This window comes from Castanea sativa, chromosome 6 (genome assembly GCF_040712315.1).
Source record: "Castanea sativa cultivar Marrone di Chiusa Pesio chromosome 6, ASM4071231v1".
Classification (NCBI taxonomy): domain Eukaryota; kingdom Viridiplantae; phylum Streptophyta; class Magnoliopsida; order Fagales; family Fagaceae; genus Castanea; species Castanea sativa.
In genome coordinates, this window is record NC_134018.1 from 33790631 (window position 1) to 33811234 (window position 20604).

The following is a 20604-nucleotide window of genomic DNA, read 5'->3' on the forward strand; positions in this document are numbered from 1 at the left end:
AATCTTAAGATCATTAACTGAAGACTTCCAAAGTCACTAACATAATTGAGAGTAAGAATGTGGACATCATCCTTGTTGATGTTCTTGTAGGATCCCTTCAACCTTATGAGTCTGACCTACCTAAGACTGAGAAGTCCAAATTTAAGGCCTTGAAATCTATAGATGATTTAGATGGTTATGGGTTTGATGATAAGATCACACCTATAGAGATTATTTACCTTGCCAAAAAATTTTAAAATTTTTTGAAAACAATAATCGAAGGGCAAGAAATCGAAATAGTGTTGATCCTAAGAATGTGAAGAAGAATGAACCAGTCAAAAACAACTTTTCAGAAAAAATCCAAAGATAAAGTTGTTCAATCTTCTAACAATTCTTTAGGCTAATAGTGTTTTGGTTATCAATGGTATGGACATGTAAGATCTGAATGTCCTACATACTTGAAGTCAAAGGGTAAAGCTATGGCTGTTACACTTAGTGATGATGAAGAATCTAATCACGAATTTGAAAGTTATCAAGAAGGAATTTCATGACTTTCACTACTACTGCTATAGTTGGTGAATTTAAAATTGTTAAGGACAACCCTTCTAAGGGGGAACTCTCTAAGAATACTGACTTGTGAGAGGCTTACAACAAGCTATGCAAGATTGCAGAAAAAGATGGAATGAATGTTAACCAAAGATTGAAAAAGATAGATACTCTTGAACATGAAAAGAAAAATCTTTTGGTCAAACTATTTAATGCCAATGTACTTATACTGCTGTTAAGATTAAGAATGTGTCCTTTATTTAAAAAGTTAAAAATTTGGAATCTGAATTACTTATTGCTAGAGAACAAATTGGTAGGACTTCTAGTTCTAAACTTAATAACATGCTGAGTGTTCAAAAATCTGCATCTAATCAGACTGGGTTAGGATATGTTGAGATTGGTTTGTCAACTATGGTGACTCCCACTAAGTTTGTTCCTTCTATGTCTATGCCTAAACTAGAATTTAGGGTACCTAAGGAAAAGGCCCTAGCTATTAGGAAAATTAGGGTAGATTTAAGTAACACCTAAGGGTGTCCAACCAGACCCGGCACCCGCCCAACCCGATGCCGGTGACGGTCGGCGACGGGTCTTCACCCCCAAAACCTGATAATGATGGGTCGGATAATAGGTTTTACCATAAAAATCGAGATCTCAACTGATCTGACCGTCTGTACACCGGGAAATTAGTTTTTCTCCACCGATGGGTGTGTTTCGACAGTCGTTTTGTCCGATTAGTCAAGATTCGGCCTTATCTCTTCGAGATCCACCGAGATCTCGTTAAGATCCAGTGAGATCTCTTCGAGATTCGGCCTATTCTCTTCGAGATCCACCGAGATCTTGCTGAGATCCGGTGAAATCTCGTCGAGTTGGCCTGATCTCTTCGAGATCTACTTAGATCTCTTTGAGATTTGGCTGGGTCTCGGCAGATTTGGCCCAATCTCATCCAAATTTGGTGGTTTCCAGCGAAATCTGGCATAGTTTCAAAATATTCAACTTCGACCAAGGACCGACCGGTATCCGAGGAGGTCTACCCACCCGAATCGATTCCGTTCACCGGTCAGCGGTGAGACCAGAAATGAAAGACCCAAACTTATCGGGTCGATTTTGGGTTGGGCATAAACCCGACCCGAACCGACCCGTGGACAGGCCTACTAACACTAAACTCAAGAAACCTACACATCCTATAGGTAACAAACAACACAAGCATCCATGATTTTGTCACTTCTGTTGTGGAGACAGGCATACTCACCCAAACTACTTTAAGTTGCAAGCTAGTAACTAAACCAAAAGTGTCTATGTCAAAAGCACAAGATCCCATAACACTCATTCATGAATTGGTAAAGGCTCTCTGCCTCTATGCCATCAACAATCTCATGTGTTTAGAAACTCCAACTTCAGATTTGCATCTAAGAAAGTGTGGATGCAAAAGACTTAGCATCAATGAGTCTGTTTGACGTGATCCTCATGCTTAATCTTTCAATTCTTTGAACAAAATGTTTTCCTTAGGATTTTCTTTTCAGCATTTCATTCTAGGGTTGATTAGGATGTTTTTAAGATATTTTTAAAAAATGAAAAAAAAAATGTATTGCACACCATCAAGTGTATAATTAAGGTTGGCCACTGAAATTTACATTTCATGGTTGTGTACCTTGCTTAGCTTTGATGAGCTACTTTTTGCACTTTGCTAATCTGTGCTATGTAGTACTTAATTGTGTAAGTTGTTTATAGTTTTTAAACAAACGATCTTGATTTTTATATCACATATTTTGATTGTAAGAGCATTCCCAGTAAAGGAGTAATAAATGCTATAATGTTATTTTAGCAACTAAAACATTAAAATGCATGCTACAACAAAGATGATATACTTTAAAAAAATAACAACGGAGCTACAGTAGGTTGTTATAGATAACAACTCACTGTAGCCACAAACTTATAATAAAATATAATATTTTATTTCTTCTTTTCCTTAAAAAATTATTTTTCTTTTCATTCTCTTTCTTCTCCCTCTTTCTTCTCTGTTCAGTGTAGTGTTGTTTCTCTCTTCTTCTTCTTCTTCTTCTTCTTCTTCTTTTCTCCTCTCTTTTCTTTTACTCTCATTCTTCTCTCTTCCCATCGATGTGGGGCATGGAGTTTTTGAGTTGTTAAAATCCAGTTGAGATAGTGGTTACTCCGGCATTTTGGAATCATGGGTTTGGTGAGTGGTGGAGTTTTGGATTCTGTTGAGATCGGCATTCGTTTATTGGATTTGGTTGAGATCAGCGTTGGCATTGGATTTCAGCATTGCTGGGTTCATGGATTCGATGGGTGGTGGAGGTTGTTGTTTGGTGGGTTGAGGATTTTGTGGGTTGTGGATTTCAAGGGTTGTTTGGTGGAAATGGTAGGTTACAGTGGGTGCTGGAGGCAGTGAGTTGCAATGGGTGTGTTTATGGGTTGTGGTGGTTGATGGAGGCAATGGTTTTCGGTGGGTGATGGTGGTAGTGGGTTGTGGTTGTGCCTTTTGGTTTATTATATTTATTTTATTAGTTTGTTTATATTATTTTAATGTGGTGTATGTTAAAATAAAAGTTTTGATATTGGGTGTATTGTAAAGTGTGTTGTTCAAATAGATAAAGTAGCCTTTTAAGTTGCTAAATACTAAAACATTTATCTTCTTTTGTTGTGAATGCTCTAAGGACTAAAAAATCCTTGGAAAAAGGCATAAATAACTATTTCACTACTGTTACTCGTCAATCATTAACATCTATGTGCAAATCACAAAAGTCGTGCTCGATAAGGTGTAGCATTTGCAAAGCAAGATAAAACGAGGTGTTAAATAAATAAAATATATGTAACAAGCGTAATTTTCTTTTCTATTTTCTTATGCCTAAGCATTACTTCTCATGTAAGATAATCTTTTGCATGAATGTGCATTATTGTCCATAATATTTGGATCAATTATGATTGTCCTCTCCATTGACAATGATTATGATGGAGCAATAAATTTTTTTTTGGTAATATGATAAATTCATATTTTGCAAGTTCAACTTGTTACTACTAGTAAATTATTAGTTGGATATGAATCATATCATATGATGACAGTTTTGTAGTCAACATCTTGTCAATTGGGTTATTAATGGCTTTTTCATTACCTCATATATTTATTTAAAATGTTACTGAAATTAAAATGTAGAAGGTTTAAGAAAAATAATAATTGGAAAAATATTTTATGATCTTAAATCCAAATCCAAATTTAGGTATCAAAACAATGGAATTTCTAATCCTTTGTTGTATAAAAAGACCCAAACAAGGAATTTTGAAATCAATTGATTTCAAATCAAGACATTTTAAATCCATTGATTCAAAATCCAAAGCCAAGTCCAAATATTGCCTTCCAAATGAATTTCAAATCATTTGATCTTTTTTTTTTTGTTCTAAAGGTAATTTGGTCATTTTTAAAGTTCTAGGGGTATTTCGATAATTTTTTAGGTTTCAGGGGCATTACGGTCATTTTTTAGGTTCTAAGGGTTTTTCCGTCATTTTTAGGTTCTACGGGTATTTTGGTAATTTCCTAGGTTTCAATGGCATTACAGTCATTTTTTAGGTCTTAAAGGTACTTCAATCATTTTTAGGTTTCGGGGGTATTTCGGTCATTTTTTAGGTTTTGAGATCATTTGGTATTTTTTAGGTTCTAAGGGTATATTGATCATCTTTTAGGTCCCAAGAGTATTCCAGTAATTTTTGAGGGTTTTGGAGGTATAGCTAAACATTTTTAGGTTTTTGATGAAACACAAGTTCGTCAGTTGTAGTGAGGTCGTCCAGACGAGACCAGACTGATGAATCACGAGTTCGTCAGTCGTAGTGAGGTCGTCCAGACGGGACTAGAGGTCTGCTTGTGTCGCGACGGAAGAAGAAATTCTTCAGAATGGTCACCGGTGTGGTGCCTGCCACAACGTCTCCGATGCCAAAGTTAGTACAAGGGAGTTTATAATAATAGACTATAAAAATGATTAGGGATATCTTGTCACTGTGTTCATACCTTCTGTTGGCAATGCGTGGGCTTTATATATGTTGTTCTAGATTCTAGCCGTTGTGGCAGTTATTGTGGCTTTAATGCCTCTTTCAGTAACGCTTCTTGCTGAGTAATGGGGTTTTAATATGCCTTCAACGGTTCGTCCAGCTGGTTCTGTAACCGTCCGGGGTATTATTGGTAGCATTGAATGATCTCGATATCCTCGTCAGTGACGTGTATACTTGTTTAGGCTCGTCTCAGAGAGTGGTCTCGTCAGTCCCATCAGATACCTTTAGTCTCGTCGGTAGTTGATCTCGTCAGTCCCATCAGATGCCTTAGTCTCGTCTGTAGTTGATTTCGTCAGTCCCATCAGATGCCCCCGGATTTTGTGGTCGTCATGATGTTCCATGACGACCATAGAAGATGAAAGGTTTTTTTTTTTTTTTTATAATAATTTTTTGGCTACGTCAGTAGTATACATCCATCTAGGCGGAATCTTATCACGAGGCTTCGTCAGTAATGTACATCCGTCTAGGCGGAATCTTATTACTTACTTCGTCGGTAATGTACATCCGTCAAGGCGGAATCTTATTACCTAGCCATTCTCGATGATCTTTTGGCTTCGTCGGTAATGTACATCCGTCAAGGCGGAATCTTATTACCTAGCCATTTTTTATGATCTTTTGGCTTCGTCAGTAATGTACATCCGTCAAGGTGGAATCTTATTACTTACTTCGTCAGCAATGTACATCCGTCAAGGCGGAATCTTATTACCTAGCCATTTTCGATGATCTTTTGGCTTCGTCAGTAATGTACATCCGTCAAGGCGGAATCTTATTACTTACTTCGTCGGTAATGTACATCCGTCAAGGCGGAATCTTATTACCTAGCCATTTTCGATGATCTTTTGGCTTCGTCAGTAATGTACATCCGTCAAGGCGGAATCTTATTACTTACTTCGTCGGTAATGTACATCCGTCAAGGCGGAATCTTATTACCTAGCCATTCTCGATGATCTTTCGGCTTCGTCAGTAATGTACATCCGTCAAGGCGGAATCTTATTACCTAGCCATTTTCGATGATCTTTTGTCTTCGTCAGTAAACCGACGATCTGGATGCTCCCTCTTTCGTCCTTTACGTTCGTCCTCCCTCTTTCCCCTTTCTTTTGTTTTCTCCATATCTTTAATGGCGGCTAGCGCATCCTCAGCATTCATGTAGGCGGAATCTTATCACGAGACTTCGTCAGTAATGTACATCCGTCTAGGCGGAATCTTATTACTTACTTCGTCGGTAATGTACATCCGTCAAGGCGGAATCTTATTACCTAGCCATTCTCGATGATCTTTTGGCTTCGTCGATAATGTACATCCGTCAAGGCGGAATCTTATTACCTAGCCATTTTTTATGATCTTTTGGCTTCGTCAGTAATGTACATCCGTCAAGGCGGAATCTTATTACTTACTTCGTCAGCAATGTACATCCGTCAATGCGGAATCTTATTACCTAGCCATTTTCGATGATCTTTTGGCTTCGTCAGTAATGTACATCCGTCAAGGCGGAATCTTATTACCTAGCCATTCTCGATGATCTTTTGGCTTCGTCAGTAATGTACATCCGTCAAGGCGGAATCTTATTACCTAGCCATTTTCGATGATCTTTTGTCTTCGTCAGTAAACCGACGATCTGGATGCTCCCTCTTTTGTCCTTTACGTTCGTCCTCCCTCTTTCCCCTTTCTTCTGTTTTCTCCATATCTTTAATGGCGGCTAGCGCATCCTCAGCATTCATGTACTTTTGCGCCTTTAAGAGCATTTTTGCCATCGTCTTAGGTGGATTTTTTGCCAGCGAAACCACAAACTCTCTAGACTTCAGCCCTGCTTTAAAGGTCATCAGTTGTACTTTGTCATCAGCGTCGTCCACTTCCAAGGTTTCTCGGGTAAAGCGTTTCACGTATGACCGCAAGGTTTCTTTCTCCCGTTGCTTAATAGTGAGTAGGTGGTCCGCTGGTCTCTTAGGACGTTGCCCTCCGACGAAATGGCGCAGAAAGACGCTACTCAACTGTTCGAAGCTATCAATGGATGAGGTTGGCAACTTTATGAACCACTCTCTTGCAGCTCCCTTAAGTGTGGTAGGGAAGGAATGACACATTATTTCATCAGGGGGCTGTTGGAGGCCTAATGTCGTCTTGAAGGTATTAAGGTGATCTTGGGGGTCCTTAAGCCCGTCAAAATGCTCAAGCTGAGGCAACCGAAACTTCGCCGGCACTGGTCGTTCCAAGACTGCCACGGTGAAAGGAGAATCTGTTGCCCTGACCATTCTATCTAGGCTCTGATCTGTCTTCTCCTTAATAGCATTTCTCAGTTCGTCCATCTCTTTCCTCATCTCTTGAAGAAGATCAGAATTTTGTTCGTCTGGAGTAGTGGTCCTTCGTCGGTCGCTTCTCCCATGGCTGTCTCCTTCATCCTCCTGTACAACTCTAAACCGATTCTCCTTATGCTGAAGCTGTTGTCTCATCTCCTGATTCTGCCTGGTGAGTTCTTCAACGGTGGCCGCAAGAGCTTTGACTTGCTGGGCTAAGGCCACTGAATCTTGGTTGGACTCCATCTGAATATTGAAGTTGGTAGAAACTACGCTTTCGAACCGTTAGTACGAAAATGTCGTCCCCACAGACGGCGCCAAACTGATGAAACACGAGTTCGTCAGTTGTAGTGAGGTCGTCCAGACGAGACCAGACTGATGAATCACGAGTTCGTCAATCGTAGTGAGGTCGTCCAGACGGGACTAGAGGTCTGCTTGTGTCGCGACGGAAGAAGAAATTCTTCAGAATGGTCACCGGTGTGGTGCCTGCCACAACGTCTCCGATGCCAAAGTTAGTATAAGGGAGTTTATAATAATAGACTATAAAAATGATTAGGGATATCTTGTCACTGTGTTCATACCTTCTGTTGGCAATGCGTGGGCTTTATATATGTTGTTCTAGATTCTAGCCGTTGTGGCAGTTATTGTGGCTTTAATGCCTCTTTCAGTAACGCTTCTTGCTGAGTAATGGGGTTTTAATATGCCTTCAACGGTTCGTCCAGCTGGTTCTGTAACCGTCCGGGGTATTATTGGTAGCATTGAATGATCTTGATATCCTTGTCAGTGACGTGTATACTTGTTTAGGCTCGTCTTAGAGAGTGGTCTCGTCAGTCCCATCAGATACCTTTAGTCTCGTCGGTAGTTGATCTCGTCAGTCCCATCAGATGCCTTAGTCTCGTCTGTAGTTGATTTCGTCAGTCCCATCAGTTTCGAAGATATTTCAGTCATTATTTAGGTTTCGATGTCATTTTGGTCATTTTTCAGTTCTACGGGTAACTTGGTCTTTTTTTTTTTTTTTTAGATGGCATTACGGTCATTTTTTTTTTTTTACGTTCTAAGGGTTATCGATCATTTTTTTTGGATTTCAGAGATATTTCGGTCATTTTTTAGGTTCAGGGTCATTCGGTATATTTTAGGTTCTAGGGATATTTTGATCATCTTTTAGGTTCTAAGAGTATTTCAGTAATTTTAGAGGGTTTCAGGGGTATAGCTAAACATTTTTTAGGTTTCAAGGGTATTTCGGTTATTTTTTAGGTTTCAGGGTCGTTTAAGTCATTTTTCGATTCTATGGGTATCTTAGTCTTTTTTTTTGTTTATATGGCATTACGGCCATTTTTTATGTTTTAAGGATTTTCGGTCATTTTTTAGGTTTTAGGTTCATTTGGTCATTTTTTGGGCTCTAAGGGTATTTTGATCATTTTTTAGATTCTAAGGTTATTTTGGCAATTTTAGAGGGTTTTGGGGAGTATTTTGATCTTTTTTAGATTTCGACAGTATTTCAGTCGTTTTTTAGGTTTCAAGTGCATTACGGTTGTTTTTTAGATCATAAGCGTATTTTAGTCACTTTTTAGCTTACAAGGTCATTTTAGTCATTCTTTAGGTTTCGGGATCATTTCAGTCATTTTTTAGGTTCTAAGGGTATTTTAGTCACTTTTTAGGTTACAAGGACATCTGTCCCCCCCCCCCCCACACACATACACACACATATATATATCAACCATACTTCTCATAATTCAAAATAACCATAAATTCCATTTTAAATAGTTCAAAATGCCATATTGGCCAAATAGTTTGACCAGCAAAATAATTTAGTACAAGTAGTTTGATAAATACCAAAATGCCAAATTGTTATAGAACTGTTGACCATTCTATAGGGGGGAACCTTATTAGAGAATAGTGTTATAGAGTGGAAGAGAACCAAAGAGAAGAGAGACAGATAAAGAGAAAAATATGTGGGAAGAGAAGAGACCAGAGAGAGTGACAGTGATAGTGTGAGAAGAGAGAAAGACAAAGGGAAGAGAATAAGTGAGTGAGCTTACGCTCTGTTTTTTTGTTGGAGTACCTTCTATAAAGATAGTTTTCCACATTTTTCAGTGTTTGGTAAAAAAAAATATGGTCAACGGAAACCTATCTTTAGTCAACGGAAAACCCTAACAAAAATCATGTTTATTTTCTATAGGTTGTTTTCCAAAATATTTTTTGGAAAACAATCTCTCTCTCACGCATTGCATTTTTATAAATATTATCTTCATCTATAGCTGCCAGAAACATAATTTTTTGGCATATTCTATCTCTTGGTAAGCTCTTTTACTTTTTCTTTCTTCCCTTCACTTTTTTCTCTCCCACACCCTCATTGTCACTAACTTTGGTCTCCCCTCTTCCCAGAGACCTCTCTCTCTCTCTCTCTCTCTCTCTCTCTCTCTCTCTCTCTCTCTCTCTCTCTATAGAGGGGAAGAGAAACATGAAGAAAAGAGCGAAGAAAGACAAATATATATAGTCTGTTGAATCTAATATCAGTCAGTTTGATGTATCTAGTTCTTTGTTCTATTCCATGCTTTCAAGTAATTTTCTATATTTCTGTAGCATTATATTTTCTTAATCAGTTCTCATAATCTTCTTACACCTTCTTTCCCTTTATCTCTTTGTCTTTATCTAAATATTGGTATCAGAGCCATGTCCACTGTATAGTTTCTATCTCCTTTAATTATTTTCCTGATTAGTATGCTCTGTGATTTATAGCTGCCACAATACGTGGATCCTCTGTATTAGTCACATCAGAACACTGGACTTGATAATCAAGTAGAACACTAAGGAGTTTGTTTCCAAAAGTCTTGAAGAATCCAGATTCCCATTGTCACCTTGTGGACATATAAGCCTGGACTTGGCATCCTAGTCCTGTTAGGTTTTGGGTAAATAGTTCTTTCCTAAAGAAACTATCATGGTTAGTTCATTTTCAGTAGTCACAGATACCCCTAAACCCGTCTTTGACCTTTCCCTTCATACTTCCACTGCAAAATAGGTAAGACTACTTGTATGAGATTTCCTATGTGCCCGAAGATAGTAAATTCTCATTACCAATTTCCCTATTGTAAATCCTTATACTATGTTTAACAAAACCCCAACCTTCATTCAAAAAAATCATTGGCTCTTCTCATCATTTTACTGTAAAACAATATGTCCAAGCCTCCAAGTTTGACCAGTTCAATATTCCAGCAAGTGAAAATGAAAATTTCATCACCCTTGCTTTACCTTGAGAGTTTGTAATTCTATGGCAAAAACAAGGGTACACACATCTTCATTTTGGTGCAGTAAGGCTGGTACTAACTTTCCATGAAAGAAAGGGACTCCCTGTGGCTTCTAGGATTTCACTCTTTGACTCCAGATTTTTGGAATATCAAAATGCAGTCATAAGAACTTTCCAGCCCACTCTAAAATACAGGAACAGCTTTTGTCACACTCTTTCCAAACTTTAATATGCCCCCCAAAGATCCTCACCTTTATGATGCTCTCAAGGTGCAAATTCAGATTACAAGAGCCTCTCAAATACAAGACACTATTGCTGCTACACTTCACTACCAGCTCACTTACAGACTTCAAAATCATGCCTTTGATATGGCAGTCCCAGACATGGCCTGATGCTTTGTTGATCCAAGAATGACCCCTATGTGTACGTTTGTCCCAAGACAACGCAACAGAGACCAGATGACTTCACTTTTCCCAGAATCATGGATTACGAAGTATGAGACACTCCACCAAGCGATTAATCCAATCCAGTCAAATAATATTTTTTTATTTTGAAGTAAAATGGTCAAGTTAAGACAAGGTTTTTGGTGGCCCCACCAAAAAAGAAAGATGTGATAGTTTTTTTAAATCAAATTGCTATGCTTCAACCTATGTCATATGTCTATGAAAATGGCCTTAAGATTAAAGCATTTTGTGAAGACGGAAAGCCTTGTTATGAAGGCAAATCACCCTTTGTTCACATATGGTGGGATATTTGTGATTATGCTAAATTCATAAAAAAAATAAAAAATAAAAACTCTTAGAAAGACTATTCAAGAAGAAGGAAGAAAAAATCCACTCAACAAATCCTCAAATAAAGATATGAAGCAGGTGATCCAGAAGTTGATCTCTTTGGAAAACCCTCTGGAAAATTTGACTACTATGTTCTTTACCCTAGAACCAAAAAGCAAAAAATGCCTCTTCCCCCTGCATGTTAAGAATCCAAGTCCATAGATGATCATGATCAAAACCCTAAACTTTCACTAATCCCGTACCACCAGAAAGTTCTTTCCCAAATACCTAAATGTCAACCTTTTCCTACTAATCAAATCTATCCACAAAAACCCTTACCTTGTTACATGTTTGACCATGCCTCACCTTCCTACTCATAGGATTTTCCTCCTTTTGAAAGTTTTGAGCATCCTCAGACCAGCACAAAGCATGTTTGGAAAATCAAAAATCTTGTTGGAACCAACCCAGATGGATCCAAAAGACAAGTTTCATCAGTTGAAGTAGCTCTAAATTAGCAAGCAGGAAATACTGTGGCACAAAACCAATTCCTATAATCTTCATACACCTTCTATCCCTTTATCTCTTTGTCTTTATCTCTCTTTTCTTCATGTTTCTCTTCCCTTTTATAACACGGTTCTTGAACTCCTTATTGGTGACCGCACTGAATAAAGCATTCAATGCTCTGCTGTTGAAGTTTGTCGCTTTAATCTTGGCAATATTCCAATCAACCGATGCTTCCTTTGGCTTAGTCTAGCCAATCTCCATAGCTTGCCACACATTTTCATCTAAAGACTGCAAAAAAACTATTATGCATACTTTCTAGTATGCATAATTAGTACCATCAAATAAAAGCGGTATAATAAGAGATTGTCATCTATCCATGACAAACAAGGGTCAATGGATCACACAACAAAGATTAACCCCAATCAGAGTGTACCCGCTCTGATACAACTTGATAGGCCAAGAATGTATTGACCCCTTTGGTAAATTAATCAATTAATTAGCCAAGTTAATTAATTAGATTCAATAAGTGTGGTAGCACAAACAAATCACCAACTAAGTTAAATGTAATGGAAAATAAATTTGACACAAGTAATTTGTTTACGAATAGGGAAAACCACCAAGGCAAAACCTCACTAGGTAAATTTAAGGTCATCGAGAATTCACTACTATCAAAACAAGCAATTACAAGTAAAAGGAATCTCAATACCTAATACCAACCTACAGTTGAACCCTTACCCCAATACCTAATTGGACTTGTGATGTAGTAACAATCCCTCCTTTCAATGCACAGCTCCCAATATGTGACTAACCAATTGATGCACGAATCCAAGTACGTGACTAACACACCAACTTGAGGAAGATGTTAGTTGCAAAGTTCTTCAGTTCATCCAATGATGAAGATCAAGAAGCTCGTTGGTTACAAAACCCTTGTCACAAAAAAGTAGTAGCTTCTAGAGAGAATATCATGAACTTCGGTAAATTTTCTCCGGTCACAATATGCATGAATAATCACCTTACATCACTTGAGACGGACCATAAAATAATCCTTATATATGTCAAGGTTATGAGAGAAGAAACCCTACCCAAATACACTTGGATATGCGTGAAATCAAATTTGGAAATCTAAATTTTTTTAATTCTCAATAGATATAGTTTCTATCGAGCTGCTATCGAGATCTATCATTAAACCTTAATAGATATGTTTCTGTCGAGCTTTAATGAATAGTACTTCTTCACTTATTTCTTGAACAGACTTGCATGGCTTTAACACTTGACTTGAACAACATGTTTCTTGAAATCTTAAACCATCCTAAATCTTAAACCATCCTAAATCTACCCAATTACAAGTAAAGTGTGTTTTGTCAAAGGATTAACCAATTTAAATAGCATATGTCTCTAACAATATCCACATATGTTCTAACACTATTTTCTAAATTTTAGTATGAAAACCAAATTTATTCTTGGTTTTTTTTTTTAATTGAATACCTTACTAGGTTTACATAATACATATGTTTTAAATTATACATGAAATATAATAAAAAAAAGTGCATACTTGTAGATACCGCATTTTGTACTTCTTATGACTAAGGCCTCTATTCCCTAGTGATGTTAAAATTCTAAGGCCCAAGGTTGGTTTAGGGCAGAATTAGAATACAAATTGACTTGAGAGATGTTAAAATGGAAAATATAACTTTTAATGAGCTAAAAATCTATTTTTGAAAAATAAAGGCCAAGAGAAACCTTAAGCCTACGTACGCAGGCACGAGCCTGCGCACGCAAGTAGGGTTTCAAAAGCACCAAAAATGCAAGTTTTTTGCATTTAAGATAGAGGTTTGGAACGAATCCTACATCGTTTGGGAGCCATTCCAAACCCCCAATTTCACAATATAAATAACCATGCATGATACCTTTCAAAAACACATAGAAATCCCATAAGGAAACATTAAGATTCAATAGAAATATTGAATCAAAGGGTGAGTTTTTCACAAAACATCCTTAAGCCAATTTTATTTGATTATGGTCTTTTCTGACCTTGATCATTCAATTTTAAGATTTCCAATCACATTATTATTGGTTTGTGATAGATTTGATTGAGGGGAATAGTCAAAAATCAAGCCTAAGTGCTTTTGCTTTGAGGTATTCTCGTTTTAAACTTTTCTTTCATTTTTGCTTTTAGTTTATGTTTTAATATGTTTCTTTGTTTGTTTTATGCCTTATAATATGTTTGTTTAGACTAGGTTTACATTTTATTTATGTTTCAAGCATGTTAGGTTGCTAGAATTTGTGTTGTGAATCTTTGCTCTATTTGCTGTGTTTTTAGGGTTTCTAGGCAGAAACCTGTGTCCGCATGATCAAGGTTGCGTACGCAGGCTTGATTATGTACACGCATGGTTGTTCATGCATACGCATGAACCGGCCTAGAAACCCTAATTTTGTTTCCTTCTACTTTTGCTCCTGCTTTCACATGAATACATTTTGTTTAGACTTTTTTTCCATGTTTTTTTTGCTATTAAAGCCTCTGTTTCACATGATTAATTAGATGTTTGTCTTCACATGCTTAGATTAGGGTTTGTTTGTTCTGTCTTTATTTTGATACTATGATCATGGATTCATATGCTTATGCATAATGCCATAGGTGCTAATGTTGTTGCGAGGTAAGTAAAGGTAAGTCATGCATTCACATGAACATGCATCTTTGAGTAGGGTTTTGTTTAATGATATACGTGAATATGCTTGTATGATGAGTTGTGCTTTATCAAATGTTTATTTGGACCTCTTAATGTTCTTATGTTTATGACTTGAATGAATATGACAATGTGATGATAGTAACATGCTAGGATGATGTTTTACCCTACTAGATGAATACTAGGTTGGTTTGGCATGTATGCTAGATGTATGATTAGGGTTTGTGGTGTGATGAAATGCGTTGATACCATGACATGTATGCTACATGAATGCTAGGGTATGCCATGATAGATTTATTTTTAGGGATGATTGATGCCATGTTGAGTGTTTAGATGCATGTTAGTGTGTGTGTGTGTGTGTGTGTGTGTGTGTGTGTGTGTGTGAGTTAGATACAATATTGAGTATGCCTTTAATAAGGTTAAGACATAAGATACAGTGATGGGAAGCCAACCTTAAGGTTGGGCATTTTAGGGTGCCTAGCACTTTCCTAAGATCGTACCTTAACTCCGAATCCATATCTCTAATCAATAAGATTAAAAGGTCCTTCCTCGAGAGGACATTATATATATGATTCCTAGGCCATTGCAAAAACTAGGTAGCGACTCCAAATTCGTTGCGTCCACAATACCAAACACTAGAAAACACTCTCTAACTCATTTTTAAGGTCGTTACCAAACACTAGAAAATGAGATAGTTTTCTAGAAAATACTCTTTGAAAAATAAACCATTTTCCAGGAAATGTTAATACTAAAACATACAGAGCATTACTGTAAGAAAGACTAAAGGCATGAAAGAAAATATTGTTTCCCAAGCTAGAAAAATATAATATTTATAAGAGTTATGTGTAGCGTAAGAGAGAGATTGTTTTCCAAAAAAAAATATTGGAAAACAACCTATAAAAAATAGGCCCTATTTTTATTAGGGTTTTTCGATGACTAAAGATAGTTTTTCATTTACCAGTTTTTTTTTATGCTACCAAACACTAAAAAATGTGAAAAACTATATTTATAGAAGGTTTTCAATAAAACAAATAGAGTGTTAATTGTCTCTTAGTTTCTGTAGACAAAACTAAGGTAGAAAGCAATGAGATGCAAACAAGCCCCTCCCAAGAACAATTAAAAGCTCAAAAAACCGAAATATGTAGGGCCTATTTGGTAGCCCATCTTAAGCAATTTTGCTCATAGTTTAAACACCCAAATAGGTGGGCCCCATGCTGAAATATGTGTTTGGTAAATGAGTCTTAACTATCGTTGTTTGACTTTAGTGTTCAAGCGTCCATTAGCGTATGTGTTTCACATGAGAGTCCAATGCTCTAGCTGTCGCTGACGTAAATTCACTGTGCTCTCCCAGGCATATAAGCAGATGGTCTTTTCTCTCCCACGCGTCAGTGAAGTGTGGCCTCTCTACAACGACTCTCCCACACGTCTGTGCAACAAGGATCCTATAAGCTTTTCGCATCACCATTACCCCAATAACCCTCCATTAATCTCACACACCCCCCTTTAATCTCACACACCCACCCAATCCACCATAACTCCTTCCAACGGCCATCATCTCCTTCACAATTGTTGAGCAAATCCCCCAAAATCAAAGCCCCAAATTTACCATAAACATCTCCCCAAATCGTATGGCCGTTCAACCTCCCCACCTACCATATTTACTCCCACAACCTAGCCACACCCTTAAGGAATTATTTATTGTTGGATTTTGTCAAACCCACAACAGGTTTTATCTCAAATCACCTTTAATTGCCCTTCGAACCGCATCTGGTATTACATATGGACCTCGCAGACTCCGCATCGTCCTCCTTAGTCATTCTACCAATTTCATCATGCTCCTCCAACGCAGTTATTGCACCTAAGGTAAGTGTTTAAAGTTTGTGTTAAATTTGAAGTTCATGTTTACTGTTACTGAAATTTGTTCTTGGTTGCAGTTGCTTGTTGCTCTTGATGTTAGACACATTTTTCCTCCATGCCCTTCTCATATACGTATAATTTGTGAAATGTGCTTCTTGAAGCTAATAAAGGTTTAAACTAGTAATTTGCTTCCCTGCAAATCATTTATAATTGTGATTCTAGATATGGTTTTTTTTCCACGCTGTATGTAACTTGTCTGCAAAAGAATGATTTTAAATATACCAGTAATAATTGCTTTGAGTTAATCTTGACTATGTGTTGCTCTAGATGTATCACTTTCTTTTATACATAATGCTACAACTTGTTTGGTAGAGTTTTCTGTTCAAACGATCATTTTACTATTGTGCAATTACTAGTTTAAACCATAGGGTTAGGTTCAAGTTGAGAAATCATAAAACTAATTAGGACAATAGAAACCTGAATCTACTAGGCAACCATGTAAAGTCTGTCATGCCTACTATCCATGTTAGTGGATATTTATGGCTTAAGTGTGTATGTCTTATTAGATGGCAGACCCATCTGACGCTGAGGATTTCAAGTTGTGGCCTACACCAGTAGAAAAGCACTTCATTGATGTGTTGGTGGAAGAAGATGCCAAAGGGAACGTGCCTTCTGGGCAATTCAAGAAAAACCTTTGAATAGTTATCCAAGCTGAGTTTAGCCGACGAACCAGAAAAAAATATAGCAAAGAGCAATTAAGCCAAAAATATCAACGGTTAAAGAAATGATACCATGTGTTTGCCCAACTAATTGGTCGAACTAGAATGGGATAGGATCCTGTTACCAACACTATCACAGGTAGTGACGAGGCTTGGGCACACGCAGCGTCGGTGAGTGTTATACGTTTAATTAATTTTCACGCCGTTCATTTTGTAAATTCTTCATGTAAACAATCCCGTATATACTAGTGTCTCTAATCTCATTTATACCACATCTTGTCTTTTTCTAGTTGAACCCTACCTGCAAAGAATTTCGTAAAAAGGGGCTAGACCACTATGAGTTGCTAGGACGACTCTTCAACATGGGCATGACAACTGGATTGTTACAAATATCCTCTACCCAACCAGCCCCTAACAGTAACGAAGAGCAAGAATTGGATGCTACTTTCCTCATGCAAGGAGTACACATCAGTGTTGAACCTGATAGTCTAGATGATGTGGACGAGCTTCCCCCCCCCCCCCCCCAAAATATAGGGCAATGCAGCAACCCAAAAGAAAAATAGCTAGCTCACTCCGACACCTCAACAGGGAAGAAGAGGAAAGCAGGGTCCCTTGATAGAGCCACCGATGCTATCATGAAGTTCACATAGATGTCAAGGAAAAGGCGTAGTGAAAAGGAAAGTGAAAGTCAAAAAACCGTATAATCTGCATCGATGCATGATCCCTTCTCAATGGCCAAGGCCATGGCAATTCTCAACACTATTCCTGATATTGATAATTACACCCTGTTCAAGGTCCTTAACGAAGTACATAAGATCGAAAGTAGGGCTGCTTTCATCACCTTGAATCTAGAAAGACGACAGGGCTGGATGGATTTAGTGAGTAGTTTACTCTAGGGGAGTTGGTGAGGAAGGGGAGGAAGTGAAGGGTTGCTTTGTAGAGTTTCCAGTTTCCGTAGTTAGTGTTTACTAAGCTAATGACCACTACCACCAATTTTTGTTGACTTGCTTGTATAGTTTAGTGGGGGCACATTGCATTGTGCTAAGGAACAATTATGTTATTATATTTGAACAATTATGTTATTATATTTGAACATGTATGTCATTATATTCGGTGATTTGTTATGTTTATTACCTTCTCTTGTTAAGACCTATCTGTGTCGTTGACTTATTATTGTATAAAAAACTTGTGACTTATCTTTTACCGCACAATTTCTCCCCAATTTCTATTTTCGCCTCAATTTCTGTTTTTTCACAATTTTTGCAAAATTTCTGTGTTCTGCACAATTTCTATTTTTTTTTTGCAAAATTTCTATTTTCTGGCCAATTTCCGTTTTCTGCACAATTTCTGATTTCCACACAATTTCTGCAAAATGAATGCTTTCTGGACAATTTCTATTTTCTACACAATTCCTGACTCTGTGGAATGATTCATTTTAGTCATTGTAACCACATGATTGAACCTCACCAAGGAAAGGCCCTTTGGACCCACCTAAACCATGGATACACAACCTCACCTGCCAAAACCATGTATTAAGTAATCTAGGGGAACTCATATTCTTGTGCGTGTGTGTAATTAATTTCAAAATAGTTAATAGGGTAATTTAAAAAAAATTTAAATCCACAAGGTTAATAATACTAACCTAAAGTGCCTTATCCTTTTCATCACACCATGATCGAAGTCTGTCACAATCAGAAGTAACTTTTGCTAGGTTCTATTTATTAGATCTCAATGATTCATTCAATTCCTCCAATTCTTCTTGCATGCTCATTTTTTGCTTTCGTTTTTCTTGCAATTCTTGCAGCAACTAAATTAACAAACTTAACTTAAATCTCATGTGAAATTCCAAGAAAGAGATACATTAAAACTTCTTAAATTATAGGATACATAAAAGAAATTTTTACACTGCATACGAAGCAGCTCTTACCATTGACCAAAGCCTTCCTTACAAGACCTAGATGGCTTATTAGGTCATTTCTATTGTACAAATACAATGCCTATTTGGCAAGTATGGATTTTTGAAGGAACCCCCAGGTTCCAAACTAGGGAGTCTACGTTCCTATATGAGCATTCAGTATATGTATCAGTCAATGGAAGACTGAAAGGATCCAAGCCATCTTGAAAGATTTTGGCGTAAATGCACTTTTAGTCCCTATATTTTGCACTTTCTTCCATTTTTAGTCCCTACATTTTAATTTTACCACTTTTAGTCCTTAAACCAATTAACGCCTGACATTTAGGTCATTTTCGTCAGTCAACCGACGGAAATAGCTAATGTGGCTGACGGTGGAATAAAAAAATAATATAATTGCACATTAATTAATTAAATTAAAAAAAATATTAAATAAATAAAAAAATTTAAAAAGAAAAAAAAAACTCAGGAAGAATATGAAGAACAGATCAAAGAACTTAAGAACACAAACTTAAACACAAAATTTTCTTTCCAGCCAAACCCAAACCTAGAAATTTTCTCTCTATCCAAACACGAAAAATCCAGCCACCACCTCCACCAATCAAACCCAGCCAACAAACATAAAGACAAACCCAAACAACAAACTTAAACACAAACCTGGAAATTTTCCTTCCACCCAAACCCAAACTTAGAAATTTTCTTTCTACCCAAACACAGAAAAATCCAGCCACCACCTCCACCGATCAAACCCAGCCAACAAACATAAACACAAACCCAAACAACTAATTTAAACACAAACCCAGAAATTTTCCTTCCACCCAAACCCAGACCCAGAAATTTTATTTCTACCCAAACACAGAAAAATCCAGCCACCACCTCCACCGATCAAACAACCACAACCGACCATCACAGCCACCACAACCCATCATCCCAACTGCCATAAACAAACCCAACTCGGTCTCAACCTCAGCCACCCCAATCTCAGCCCACCCATCCCAGACAGATCTCAACCCACCCCACCCCGATCTCAACCCCAGCCACCCCGATCTAAACCCATCCCACCCCTATCTCAACCCACCCACCCTAGACCAACCTCAACCCATCCCACCCCAATCTCAACCCATCCACCCCACCCTGATCTCAATCCATCCCACCCTGATCTCAACCTACCACGAGCCACTGAACCACCAGTTACCACGAGAGTGAGAAACACGAGAGAGAGAGAGAGAGAGAGAGAGAGAGAGAGAGAGAGAAGAAAAGCTAATTTAACAAAGTGAGATGGAAGAGAAAATAATTTGAACCCAGTTTGTGATCTCTTCCCAGAGAGAGTCAAGATACTTGTTAGATCTTAATTTTAGTGATTTTTGGTTTTATTTCTATTTTTTATCTAATTAAAATTAATAAATTAATTTTTAAAATTTATATGTTGACGTGGCATTATATACTGTGTGATTATATTATTTTTTTATTCCATCGTTAGCCACGTCAGCTATTTCCATTGGTTGACTAACGAAAATGACCTAAATGTCAGGCGTTAATTGATTTAGGGACTAAAAGTGGTAAAATTAAAATGTAAGAACTAATATGGAAAAAGTGCAAAATGTATGAACCAAAAGTGCATTTACGCCAAAGATTTTTAAATTGTCTAACCTATGATTGCTTTAGAATAAATTTAGTTGGTGCAACTTTACCTATAAGCTCAAATGTGGGATCTTGAATGGACCGTATCAATACATTTTTTTCTAATCTTGGGGAAATTAATAGGGTAACTCCTAATCTTGTGCGTGCATGTGTGTGTGTGAAATTAATTCTTAGGTGAACTTGCATCACTTTCACTCTAAATGCAACTTCCATTTTACAAAGGGTGGCATTGAGAACTTCATTTTCTAAGAATCTCAGATACATTCATTTTTTGAATTACATCAACAAGTTATCACAACTTTTGGCACATAGGCAGCAAATAGAGACCATTACTTCTTGGATCAGGGTTATCTTCTCCTAATATGGTGTTGTGCGTTTGCTACTTGAGAGACCAGGATTTTTGT